The sequence below is a fragment of the Phyllostomus hastatus genome, unplaced genomic scaffold (genome assembly GCF_019186645.2).
Source record: "Phyllostomus hastatus isolate PE091 unplaced genomic scaffold, TTU_PhHast_1.1 phas_scaffold_755, whole genome shotgun sequence".
NCBI lineage: Eukaryota > Metazoa > Chordata > Mammalia > Chiroptera > Phyllostomidae > Phyllostomus > Phyllostomus hastatus.
Genome location: NW_025334039.1, coordinates 9,866,682 through 9,880,790, shown reverse-complemented (window position 1 = coordinate 9,880,790; position 14,109 = coordinate 9,866,682). Strand labels below are relative to the sequence as shown.

At 38.6% G+C, this 14,109-nt stretch overlaps 1 long non-coding RNA gene across 1 annotated transcript; it reads left to right on the top strand.

The window, feature by feature from the left end:
* The first annotated feature begins 1,664 nt into the window (after nt 1-1,664).
* LOC123810730 lies at nt 1,665-12,138 on the top strand. The gene is made up of 4 exons (XR_006784302.1): nt 1,665-1,918; nt 3,876-3,991; nt 7,994-8,087; nt 11,843-12,138. It is a non-coding gene; the product is annotated as an uncharacterized LOC123810730 (long non-coding RNA).
* Nucleotides 12,139-14,109: the final 1,971 nt, after the last annotated feature.

Sequence of the window (14,109 nt, the reverse complement as noted above, 5' to 3'; positions counted from 1 at the left end):
GCAATCTGGAAAGGTTGGACAGATTATCACTATACCAGTGGTTCTCAGCAGGGAAAGGATATTTGATAATTTCCAGAGATGTTTTAGATTGTCTCAGTTGAGAGGGTACTTCTGGCATCTAGTAGATAGAGGTCAAGGACATTGCAAAACATCCTACATTGTACAGGGCACCTCCCCACAACAAAAAAAGTGTCCTGCCCCAAATATCAATAATGCTGCTGCTGAGAAACTCTGCTCTGTGCTTAGCACTTTTCTAAATACTCTCCAGAGCATGATTTCAGTCTGCATTCCTTGGAGCTTCTGTCACTGTGGGTCAGGAGTGAGGTCTGGGGGAGGGTGCTAGGGCCCCACAGCCCCTACTCTTGCCCACAGCAGTCAGAACAGGCTAGATGCTATGTGTATGATGACCAATCCTTCCTGGTTTGCTTGGAACTTTACTGGTTTTAGCAATTTAAGACTCATATCCCCAGAGCTCTCTCAGAACCTGGCAAACAAGGCCAGCTGGTCACCCCATAGTATACTGGACAGAACAATGGTTTTTGAAAAGAAAGTGTTAAAATAAGAAGGGAAGGCTATTAAAAGCTAAATCCTTCAAAAGCATAAATCTTATAATGGAAGGATGTTCAGGAGAACATGGAAAAGATCTCTAAGAGATCATTTTTAAAAGGCTATTAATGATTTGGGAAACAGTCACGTGAAGAAATTTCAAAGAACTGGGTTTATCTTCCCAGTCTGAGAACCCCGAAGAGAGAAGGATCTTAATCGCCATCTTCATGGAAAGAAAATGAGGACACTCTGAATGATTTTAAGCAGCTGTTTTCTGCAACTATATTTGACAAGTTAAGAGGGATTCTGCTGTAATATGATTCTTACTACCTTTAAGAAAATGTTTGTAATGTCTTATTCTGGATTTTTTTAAAAGATAAGAGTTTATGTTTTAAAATATATAATTTTTTGAATTGGGTACTTCCTATAGTCAAGGGGCTTTCAGCCATGGTCTCTTGAACTCCCTGCAGTCTGTGACTCAGTGAATGGCGTGGACCTTCATCTTGTAGGTGCCCTGGGCTAGATGCACTCTGGAATTAATGGAGAAAGGCACAACTCCTCTCCTCTAGGAGGTGACATTCCCGAAACAGTCAATCAAAATTCAACTGCATCCTTTTTCAGGTCAGATTTTCATAAAAGTGTCCCTGTAAGGATATTTTTTCTATTTCCTGCAAGCCAATTTATTGTGGTTACTCAGGTAGTTTCTCTCAGACCTCAGAGGTACAACTAATTAAACTTCAACAAGGTAACACCTGACCCCACTGCCTGACCTTCTTTCAGGGCTGTTTTCTTCTACTGTGGCTCAGTGTTCTCACACACCGTAGCAGAAGGTCAACAAAATTTTCCATAGCTATAATTAATGATATAGCTGTTGTTCTGTAAATGGTCTAAAACAATAGAAAATTCCCTTCAATCAGTATTCTCTGCCCAGAATTAAAACAGTTATGTATCAAGATAGTTTCTTTTGAACTTCCTTGCTCCAGAAGAGACTGCAATAACATTTCCTCTTGTGAAAATGGGATATCTGCCCAATGGTGAGGAGGAGGAAGACATCCCTCGATACAGCGTGTCTCCAATCATTTTAAAAATAGAAGCTACATTTTATTTCCCAGATGTGTGGAGATCTTGTGGAGTGTGACATGTTGGCGAGGTCTGTCTGACTCAGGAAGTGAAAGTGCTGCTCATTGAGATGGAAAGCCCCAGAAAGGGGCATTAGAGTGAGCTCGGTTGCTGTCACCTTCATGCCCCCTTCCTGGAAACTCCCTGGGAACCGCAGTGGGGAGGGCAGCTGAGCGGCTATGGATTCACAAAGGAGCCTCTTCCACCAGCTTGACAAGATGCTTCCAGATGTAAGCAGTGCATTCCTAACAAGGTAACACCTCATTTCCTTCCTTTCAGAATAAGGAAGAATGTCTTTGAAAACTCAGGGACTGTGTCAACGGTGTTTACAGTATTTTAATTATTATAGACCCATTTGTTCAATTTAAGAGGCCATGGATAATGCTTAAATACCTGAATGGTCTAGCCTGCATTCAAAGAGTCACTGAGCTATAAAATACTCATTTGCCAAACCCCATTGTCTGAACCATTAGTTACTACCAAGATCCATAATGAACTGGCCATTTCCAGTGATAAGCAAAAGAGAAGCAGTTCATTCTCTGGAGCGCCCACAACTAAAAAATTACCTGCTACAGTTCTTCACTGAATGGGTCTATTGGCTAATAGTTCTTCTGAAAATTAAGGTGTTATTTTTTTGTCAAAGTCATTTTTTCCCTCGGATAACAGCACCTATATTGTGTTCCAGGATACATATTATGTCCTTAGCCGAAATTGAATGCAGAAATCTCTCTCACAGTTCAAATAAAATATCATTAAGCAAAGTTCTTGTTGCTTGGGTGAAAAAGTCCCTGTGCAAATAGTATCATAGAAAGTAAATGGCCTTATTCCAGTTTGCTTTCCGGTTAGAACACAATGGCTCAGCACAGACATTTAAGAACCAAGTTGGAAAGGGGAACAATAGGAAGAAAATGGAAATGAATTGTGGATTCAGGATGGTTTGGTAATTTGCTAAACACTTCTCAGCTGGGTAAGAAAAATAACTTGATAAATGCCATAGGGGTGGAGGAGAAGAAGCTGAGGGCCTAGGTTGGCAAGAGAGTAAAAACACAAAAGAACTAAACTAATGAAATACATAATACATAGGAATAGGGGTGTGTGGAAGGGAGCAGATAAGGAGGAGAAGAGGAGAGAAGGAAGGCTGAGGGAGCTGGTGAGGAGTAAGTTTCTGAGCAGCAGAAATGATGGTCATTTTAAGAACAGCACGCTGAGTATTGAATTTTGCACATTTGTCATATAAACTTTCCTCACTCTCTCAGAACCTTTAGTAAACTGCTGTTGGGCTCTCAGCTCCCTAGGTCCATGTCTTGGAGTTTTTTGGGGGGTGGGGAGGGAGGTTGTTGTTTTGTTTTATTTTAGACCGCTTATGACATTCCCAAATAACTGTATAATCTATGTTTTTGGTTTTTGTCTGGCTTTTCGTACTATATGAGTAGACTTTGTCTATGTTTCTTGCTATAGTCCAAGGACCTAAGCAGTGCCTGACTCACAGGGAATCCATATATATATATATATATATATATATATATAGAGAGAGAGAGAGAGAGAAATATATATAACATGTATATATGTATACATATATACGTGTATATAATCTATGTGTATACACACACACATACCACACACACACATATATATACGGAGAGAGAGAGAGGAAATATTGATCAGTTGCCTACCATATGTGCCCCGAACTTGGATAAAATCTGCAACCTAGGGATGTGCCCTGACTGAGAATCCAACCCCCAACCCTCTGGTGTACAGGACAGTGTTCCAGCCAAGTGAGCCACACTGGCCAGGGCCTCGTATATATTTTTTAGTGAATGAATAAGTGATTGAATGAGAGCTACCATTACCCTTAAGGCTTTCAGAAAAATTGCGGGAGACCCAAAGCCGACTTGATGGCCTACCGAATGTGACCTTATTTAAATTTATTGATTGGTATCATTTGAAGGTTCCAGTTACTTTAAAGCTGTAGCAGTCCTTCCTCTTCACAATTTTCTCTTTCCCAGTAGCCTAGCTTTTACTTGAAGAAATTTGTGGCCCCTTGCAGCTACATGTGCCAAATTGAATATTGCTTTGTTTTATGCAAAAAAGGTTATGTCTTCATTGATTCTGCTAATTCAGTTAGCAATGATTTTTTTCTATTATCATTAACACATGATTAATAATAAAATAATAAACTTTATTTGACAATGACATTTTTTCTGCTTTAGAAGTATGGATGAAATCTACACTATACTACCGGTACTACATACCCTACATTCTGACTCCTGATGTTCAACTCCAGACTCTGAAAGCTGACAACCCAAGCATTGAACTTGCTTAATGCGTGAGTTTTATTAGGATGGCAAATGGAAGCACTTGCACACAAATGAAGATAATCTGCCTGAAACGATAGGGATGGGTGGAGTCTGGGGTAAATTGGAAAGTGCTTGACTAATCTACAGGTATTCAAATTCACATTTTGAGAAGTTATGCTAGGCAAATATAACACATTTATATTATCATTTTGTGAATGCTGATTTATAGTTATGATTCCTAATATCAAGCATAATGGAGTGAAAAAGCTGACTTTGTTTATAAATCTAATTTTTGTTCTACAATTTCTTAAAAATTACCCAGTTAAGGGGAATCATGTGGAGATCTGATGTGCATATATAAGTACACAGCATGTTAAGAAAAAGGAGTTGTGAATCAAATCTATAGGTCTGAGGTACAGAACAGAAACAATATGCAGAGGATGGTAGGAAAATCTATGAACTGTGATAACTCAGCAAAGACATGAAAGTAGAGCCACAGGTGATGAGGAAAATATAAGCTGCCACCCTGTCCATGCAGTTGCTAGAGAGCTCAGATGGGATGAGGCTCGCCCATCACATGAGGAATATGGTTTAAACCTATTCTGCCTGCTATTTGGTTCAAATCCCTCCTCCTTCCTTACTAGGTGTTTGGCCTTAGACACGTTGCTTAACTTGTGTTAAGTTTGTGTCAAAGTGTTCTTATCTGTGCAGTGGGGTTTGTAGTGGTGGGTATTTGTTGGTTCATCATTCACAGGGATGTTATGAGGATCAAATGTGTTAAAGCACACAAAGATCTTAGAATAGGGACTGGAATTGTACATGTATGTAAAGGATTTATTTATTGTTATTGTAAATGTATTGTTATTTAATTTAGATCATTCTTATTCACCCCTTCAGCCTTCCCTACCTCATATGCTCATGTGTTTAGGGGAATTGTAATGGACTGTACTGATCAATGTAACTTCAGTACCTCTACATATCACTTATGGATATCCCCATTTCATATAGAAAAATTCATGGGTATTGATGATGTCTTCTAGATGAGCAACCAAAGTCTAAGAGCTTTGTCCCATCATAGACCCAGAACTCTCATATTCCCAAGTCAAGCTATTTTTGAAACCTAATGCCAAACCCAGTTGTTTTCCTACTTGGCATACCACGTAGTAGGTCTTCAGTATGAGCCTGCTAAGTATGAGACCATTATGTACTCATACATCTTAACCAATGGAATCCTTTTCCCTGGAGATTTGATTAGAAAGTATGCTCAGTAATTTAAGTCTCAGAAACAGTGTTGCTTGTGCTTTTAGTTTTACAGACCTGCAGGAACACTGTTCTTCAGTTTCTGGGCCTGATTATTCTTTCCAGGAGAGAAGCTTAAAAGTGCATCCTTCAGCTAGTGTGCATCAGGTATCCTGCCAACCTGTCCAACACCTACTTCATTTGTCCTCTCCTGGGCACCCTAAACACACATACACATCCATGCACACACAAACATAAAGCATCAATAAAATTCCCATTCTTGAGTCAAAACAAAACAAACCTCTGTCCACCCCATAATTAACCATTCATGCATGTCAACGCCTGATATCAATACCTACTGAAGTGATTGAACAATCAGTTCTGCAAGTAAGAAGATTAATCTGTCCCTTCATAGCTAGACTAAAATGACGGGTAGGACCTCACTAGCCTGAGGGTGGATAAAGGGAGGCAACAATGTAAATGTGATCAGCAAATCCCTAGCATTTTCTCTGCTCCCTTAGATAAGGATGGAAGTGACCAACCAGGGTCTAAGAAGGCCATAGCCTCCACCTATCACTACCTGAGGCAGTGACTCACAGGTTCTTAGGAATAGTTCAGGAGTTGTTAACAGGGGTTATTCTTTTTATTTCTTAAGCATTCTCTCTCTCCCCCAACCCCATCCTTTATGAACATTATTCCCACTAGACCCAAACTCGATTACAAAAAAGTGCATTTGACATTAAGTGTAATTTTCAAATGTTACATATAAATGCATTAAGGAGTGATGCAGTCCTACCTAATCTCTTAAATAACAAAGATAAAGCAATCACAGAATCACAAAATGTTACCGCCAGAAGGAATTTGAAAACCTGACACATTTTGAATGTCAAGGAACTTTTAGTGGATTCTTGGCAAATAGACTAATGTAGCTAAGATCCTAAAGAAACTTTCTAAAATTGAAGTTATTTCTCCACATATATTCAAGGCACCTAGCCATCCTTTTTAGAATAAACTAGTACTTGAAAATAAACTATTACTAATTAGCATATCTTGGGTATTTACTGTGTGCCAGGCACACTTCTAAGTGCTTTATATATATATTAATTCACTTAGTCCTCATACCAATTGAACATAAGTAGAATCTTGCACAAGGTCACACTTCATAAGGGACTGAGCCAGGATTTCACTAGAGATAATCTGGGTCTAGATTACCGTTTCCTAGTGCAGGTGATAAACTGTGCTAACTCAAGAATCTGCTGTGTGACAGAGCGTTTCCTATATCCCCTTGCTGTTTGGTTACATCACCCCAATGTCAGCTGCTCACGTTGCCACCCAATCTTGGACTACATCCCCCAACCTGTTTTGCAGCTACATTTGGCCATAATGGCCATGCTCTCAACAGTGGGGAGCAAGAAGTGTTGACTGGGAATCCCAGGAAGACTGTTTAAAGGGAGCTGCTCTGATTGAGAGGCATCTCCTCTTTTCCTTCTGCTTGTCTTTTTTAAGGCTTGCAACTTGGATGTGAAAGTTGGCCTAAGCACATGATAGTGTGACCTTGAGGGAAAAGCCGTGTGCTTCATGAGGATGGTGGAGGACAAAGATAAAAGCCCCATACCAGCCTTAGGCTGTCTACCTCCAGACTTTTTTAAAGACATTTTTGGAATGTCCAAAAGACGCCTGTTATAGCCTTTTAAAATGTGGGTCTCACTTGACATTCGTTCCCCCTAATTTTTCTGTAATGACTTATCCATCTCTCAGCCTGTCTTCTTTGCATCCACTCTCCTGAGTTTTTCCCTCCCCTCTCCCTTTCCTTTTCTACCTCCACTTTTCATGGCCTTTAGTTCTTTTCTTTTCTTTCTCCTTATTATCCACTCTAGCTCTCTTCATGCATTTCTTTTTTTTTAAAAAAAAGGTAAGTGTGTGAATTAAGAATGAATATGGAAACAATACTGTAGTTGTGTTTGCATGGCAGGATTATGGATGATTTTATTACTACTTTATGACTAATAACACATTCTAAAGTTATATGTGTTTTTCAATAAAATATAATGATGAATTATACAATGACAGTTCTCTCTAAAAGTCAGAATTAGCCATTTTGTGTTTATTCATAATTTTTTTTAACCCAGGAAAGTTTCCTTCATCATTGAACTGTTCAGAAGTTGATGTATGTGGCCTGGAAAAACAAACCTATTTAATATTATGAAAGGGTAAATATAATTAGAAAGTCAAATAATTTTTAAATCATGTAATACATTTTAATTCCCCAAAACAAGGATTTGGGGATTGTCTGCAGGTTTGTATTATCCATGCCGGTGAACTCCTCCATGCAGCAGTTGTGCTAATTGAAAATTAGCAACTGGCTCCTGTAATCCCAGAAGTACCTTTCCTAAAACCACATTTGGTTATAAGAAAGCAAAGAGTATACTGAGGATGAATAGTGTGATGCACAATGCAAGCAGCCGCTGTCTTTACTGCTGCTACCTGGGAGCCTGTGCACAGTGAGGAGCCATTGAGGGCTAATGGAAATTTTCTCAGTATCTTCTTCGTAAAACCCAGTGAACATTTCCCTTCTCAGAGCTTCCAGGTGTTTTATACATTTAGGAAAGAGAAGTCACTTCCAAGTTCTCCAATTCTATAAAAAGAGGTTGACCAAGGAAATCACTTTTTAAACAGAATCAAGCCACTTGAAATTAAATGCTCTTTCATTGATGCACATTTTTACTTCTGAAGGCAACATTTAGTTCCAAATGGAAGGGATAATATGATTTTTTTTCTTTTAACGTTGACAGTATGAAGATTCCTGTAGAGACTTGAGCCGAAGAAGCTAGGTAAAGGGGGAAGAAATCTGATTTACATCTGTTTCTTAAAAAGGGAACATTCCAGGTAACTAAAATAAAATGTGCGTTCATTTCTAAAACTTTTGAAATTCAGACAAATGGTGTTCCATCATTGATTACCTTGGGAAATTTGCCCATGTTCTGGTAACATCGTGAATCTGTACGTATTACATCGTTGTGCAACAGGGATCTGTTGGCGTAAGAGGGAAAGAAAGCATTATCCTGGGCATTTAGCTTTCTTCAAGCTTTTGCTGCTATTTGTGCCTTTCCTGAATGGCTTGTCAGGTCTTGCAGCTTCATTATGTCCCAGCATTTCAGCTGTTCTCCTTTAACCCTTTCACGCCTCTGATTTTCTCTGAATGTTTCTTTTGCTATCAATTGCAAAGCTGGCTATTTTGATTTGGGTGAAAAAATAACCTAGACATGAAAGTCACTGTCAAGAAATGTGAAACTGGTTATGTTCTGTGAATCATAAATTATGTTGTCTCATCTATGGTAGTTCAGATTTTGGTTGTCGGCTCCTCCAGTCTCCCTTTTTTCCTTTCTCTCTCCTTTTTTTCTTACAATATTAAAAGCCAGTTCAGTGATTTCCTTATCTAAGGAGACCAGCTGTTTCCCGGAGGTTGGATCTTCTCTCTCCTTTCTAAATCAATGTCTGTCATAGGGAGACAGAAATATGTGTATGACTTACAGGATTTGTCTTCATAATGATGAATGTTTATTTGGAGCATTGATTATAATAGAAACCAGACTTTGAAAGCAATTTAAAGCTATGGTATCTGTCTGTTACAATCATTAAAAGCTAATGAGTATATTTCTTTAGCGTGCTTAATCTTTCCACAGTCTAACAACAGTGTTAATGTGGGAAAGATTCCATTCAGTATATGAGAAACATTTTGCTGATTAATCCCCAAATTATATGCTAACTATTTAGCCCATTATTTAAATGCGGTATAGAGTAGAATTTGCTTCTTAACTAACAATCATGTGGAAAATATCCAGATTCAGGCAGAACTGAAAGAACATTTCCCTGTCCTATCCTGGAAGATACATTACGTGTGATTAAAATTTTAAATTGTTGCAGGAACAGTTGTTTTCAAAGAGATCAAAGGTTGGCTTTATGCATACATCTTGCCACAGTTGGTTGATAATTATTTATCAAATGTCTGACAAGGCTAATGAGGTTTGTCTACATTTTCCATTTCTCTTACTAGAATTATAGTTTGTTCTGTCTACTTTTTGAAGACTATAAATGTGCATAAAACCACAACTGGCAGAATTTTCTCTAAATTTGGGGAGTTTGTCATAAAGGAAATAGCTTAAACAACTGAAGCTTAACTTTGAGACATCTAAAATTTAAAAGTTGTATGTAATTGTAGTTTGGCTTTTCAAAGAAGCATAGGTTTTTAGATCTGGAGTGTAAATATAAAGATGATCTAATCCAATCCCTATTTATTTTTTCAAAAGAACATATTGAAGAAAAATTTCACTTGGGAAGTTACTCTTAATAAAGCATTTACTTAAATATGTGGGGTATAATGAAGAAGAGTCTCTTTATATTTATATAAATTCATGTATGTGATACATCCACATGTCTGACTCTATAGTATAAGTAACAGAAAATGTAAACTGGCCTTAATGATAAAGAACATCTATTGGCTCCTGTATTTGGAAGGTCCAAAGATGTGCTAAGTTTCAAGAGCAGTTTGATTGAGCCATTCCCAGCTGTCACAGAGGTCCTTCCTTCCTTCCCATCTTTCTTCACTGAGAGCTTCATCCTGAAGCTGACTTCTTCCATAGTGGCAGAATTCCTCGGCAGTTTTAGGCCATATATATATATATATACCAACCAGATCAAAAAAGAAAATTCTGGCTCCCTCAGATGAACAGGTTACCTTCTTTCTCAGAAGCCCCCAGAAAACCCCCCTCATGTTTAAACTGGACCAATACCTCTGGCCAGAATTACAACATAGGTTGTTGCTTAGGGCTGAGTTGATTTGACAAGCAGCCAGGGAGGTGGATAAAACTGTAGGTTGAACTGTGGGTAAAACTCACCGGGTGAGACTATCAGGGCCTGTGCCTGGAGTTGGAGGAAGACCTAGGGTCACTCCCCAACCCCCACCCATGCCCTGTATTTACAGAGCAAACAAATACTTGTACTACCATCTATTCCCTTTTTACTTTTAGTAACCATAGAAGTAATTTATGCTCATTGTAGAAACATTTGAAAAGTCCCTTCCAGACTAATAAAAGCCTAATGTTAACTAACCATGAACATTTGGTGAATCTTCTTTTAATCTTTTTAAAAGATGCATCACTCAGACTATACAATATCTGGGTCTGTCAGTCTTTTTATCAGTGTGGGTATCTGTCTTCAGTTTTATATTCTGTTTTACATTTCAACCGAGCACTATTGGAAGCCTTTCCCCAAAACACTGAGAACTTGATTTCAAAGGTAGTTGAGGAGTAGACTTAGGCGGGAGACATTAACAGTTGCAAGCCATGCCTTGTTTGCACCATGTTTTCTAAACCTTTTCGGTTTGTCTCTCAGTGCTATTGGACTCAAAAGTCACTGAGACTTTACTCTCATCTCTAAAGGGTGCTAAAGCTCCCCCGAGGCTCTAAGACTTGCTGTGGGTTAGAACCACAGTCAGCAGAGGTACGGAAGAGGTCAGTTTCTGGAAGAGGGCTTCTTCGGGTTAAGTCAGACCAAAGCCAAACTAGGAGACCACTGAGGGCTGTTTGGGCATGAGGACACTTTCTGGTGTAATCTCTACCATTATCCCAAGTGTGAGTTGAAAAACCATTGTCAGTTCTCTGTATCTCATTCGTTCATTCCTTAACTGGGATAAGTGTTCTTATCTATCTGCCTCGTCAGAAGAAAATAATATGAAGTGTAACTATGAGTGTCATAATTAAACGATTTCCTAATAGATGCTCAATGTCAATATCATTATTTCATCATCATATTTTGCATCATCTCATCCTCTTGTGACGTGTTTGGACTGATTGAGCAGATTTTATTAACCTCCTATGATGTGTGAGGGAACTGAGTGTCAAAAGGATATGACTAACACTAGAATTACTTTGCTTATTTAAGGTATCAGCACTAGTAAAAGCATTTGGTGATGAGGACAGCAATGTCCTCACAGTCACGATGGAAATACCTCACAGTCAAGAGAGGCTAAGTAATAAGAATTAAGTCACCATAAATAAGATCTGTAGTATCTGTTTTTGAAAACTGGGCTTGCTCATTCAATGTTTCTCTCATCCAGTTGAACTGATGACAATTGATCACAAAATAAATTATTGGGTTTTTATTCCAATTTTCAAAATGTAATACATATTCAGTAAAGACAACTTAGAGAATACATGGAAGCAAAAGGAAGGAGAAAATATCACCCTAATTCTGCCAGGTATAGAAAACCATTAGTACTTGGCCCCTCAAGATTTTTTCTCCTATGCTCACATTTTTTATCTTTCGGTAGTACTAAGTTCTTAAAACTAAGGAAGAAATCTTAGAGAGACCTAAAGATGACTGTGTAACACAATAACTAAAACCAATTATTAAGTGCTAACTCAATAACATTATCTTAAGTGCTTTAAATATATCAAACATATTGTTCACAATTATTGCTAATAACTAATGGAGTAAGTTCTAGTATATCCCCATCTTACATATAAGGGAAGCAACACATAGAAAGATTCAACCAATTGTTCAAGGTCATATATCTTTGGACTTCAGCCATCTGGCTCTAGAGTCTGTATTTTTAACCTCTGTTCCATACTTCTGACCTACAGTGTACCAGAACTTCCATGGGGTACCCTGAAGTGTGATAATTTGGGACACTGACCTATATCTTGGAAGCATTTTTTGGACCATCTTTTGGCTTGTTTTACTTCTCGTAGATTGTTAAACAAGCTTGCAGTCTCCAAGTGGAGCAGCTAGAAACAGTTAAAGTGAGAGCTGAAATCCCAGAAACCTGGCTACTCATTCATTGCAAGAAACTTGTGGATTTCCATGTTCAGCGGTCTACCTGCCTGTTCCCAGGGAATGATGAAGATGGTGGAAGACAGGAATTGTGTGTGTGTGTGTGTGTGTGTGTGTGTGTGTGTGTACCTATATATACAGAGGTGAGCAAAAGTAGGTTTACAATTTTTGTATGAAAAATAATATAATAATAAATGAGAATAAACACACATATTCACAGCTATAAATACATATGTACATATACAATATTTTTAAAGAAAGATTTTCTCTTTGTGGATTCCCTAATCAGACTCTTTTACAAAGATATTGCTTTTAGTTGCTTTTTACTTTCTGAGTAAATACAGTGACAAATAATACTATGAATTACTGTTAAAAAGCTAAAAAATGATTTAAAAATTTTATTTGTAGTTCTCAAATTCTAAAAAATAAAAACGTATTAATTTATTTATAACCAGAAAATAAAATAGATTATTCTATCCCTTGGGAGGGGCAATACAGATCCAAAGTCAGACTGTCTTGCTTTACATCCAGCCTCTGCCAAGTACCATATAATAGGCATTGGTAAGTTTCTCCGCTTATCTGTGCTACAGTCTCCACATTTATAAAATGGGGATAAGAACTCATATACATTAAAGTATGATTGTAAGGATTGTGTGAATGATGATTTGACAATTGTGCTGTCATGTAGTAAACACTTAATGTTAGAAAGTGTCCTACAAAAATATGCAGTCATATCTGAGTAAAGATGTTCCAGGAACTATAGTCCACTGACTATAATAGTGAAAAACTGGAAACTACCAATATTTCCATCCATGGTGGCATAACAAAATAAAATTAATGCATTGCTCTTGTGGTATGTTGTATAACCATTAAAAGTAATCAGATGTATTGAAACATTTCATTGGATTGTAAGGTCAATGAAGACTAAAGTGTTGCTCATTATTTTATCCTCTAGGAGCAAGACTGCCACATAGGTCTCACTAATTATTATTTTTTTAAAGATTTTATTTATTTATTTTTAGAGAGGGGGGAAGGGAGGGAGAGAGAGAGGGAGAGAAACATCATTGTGTGGTTGCCTCTCATGCACCCCACACCCAGGAACCTGGCCTGCAACCCAGGCATGTGCCCTGACCAGAAATCAAGCAGGTGATGCTTTGGTGCACAGGCCAGCACTCAATCCACTGAGCCACATGTAATTATTAATTATAATTACAGTCTCAGTAATTACTAATTAAAAGAAAGAATATTTATGAATTAGAGAGATTCTCCAATTCATAGAGAATATTTATGTGCAGCTCCCACCTATCCATTTTGGTGGAGTAGGTGGGAGCTGCACAACAAACCTCCTCCCAGGACAAAACTGGAATTACAACTATGTTGTAGAGAAATCATCCTGAATAACCAACCGAACACTAGCTGGAAAGAAGCCTTTAGCACCAAGGCACCAAGGACAGACAGAAAAACTGCTTCATCAGAACATGACTGGTAGAGAGTGCAGAGAAAGAGAGACGGGGCTGGCTGGGCTCCCGTGGGCAGCAGCTGAAGTTCTAGAGGGTATTTCAGTGGCTGATGGGTTCCCTGTGATAAGCATGGGGTCTAAACCCCAAGTTGGACTCCCCAGCCTATAGCACCAGAGCCAGGAAAATAATCCAGATAACATCCAGCCATGAAAAGCAGTGAGGTTTCTGTCAACCAGGGAGAGACAGCTGGAGATGTAGAGAGCATCTTAAAGGGCTAGTGCACAAAATTTCATTTGCAGCCACTTACCCTGGGCTGCAGCAGAGGGAGGGCAGGGTGACCTAGTGATGGTTGAGGAGAGTCTGGGGATGGTGACTCTGGGGAGAGAACTGAAGAAACAGCTGCCAGAATCCCTGTGCTGAGTCATTCCCTGAATTGCAGAGATATCAGCCTGAGGGGAAACAACAGCCCTACTGGTAGGAATTACTCTGCCCCACCCTGTGGAATTTAAGCTGGACTGCTGAGTACAGCTTGAGGCTATATCACTGATTAAATTTAACAATTAAGGTGGATCTCTGGGAGCTCTGAGACTTTGGCTGGCCCTATCACAGGCCTGGCG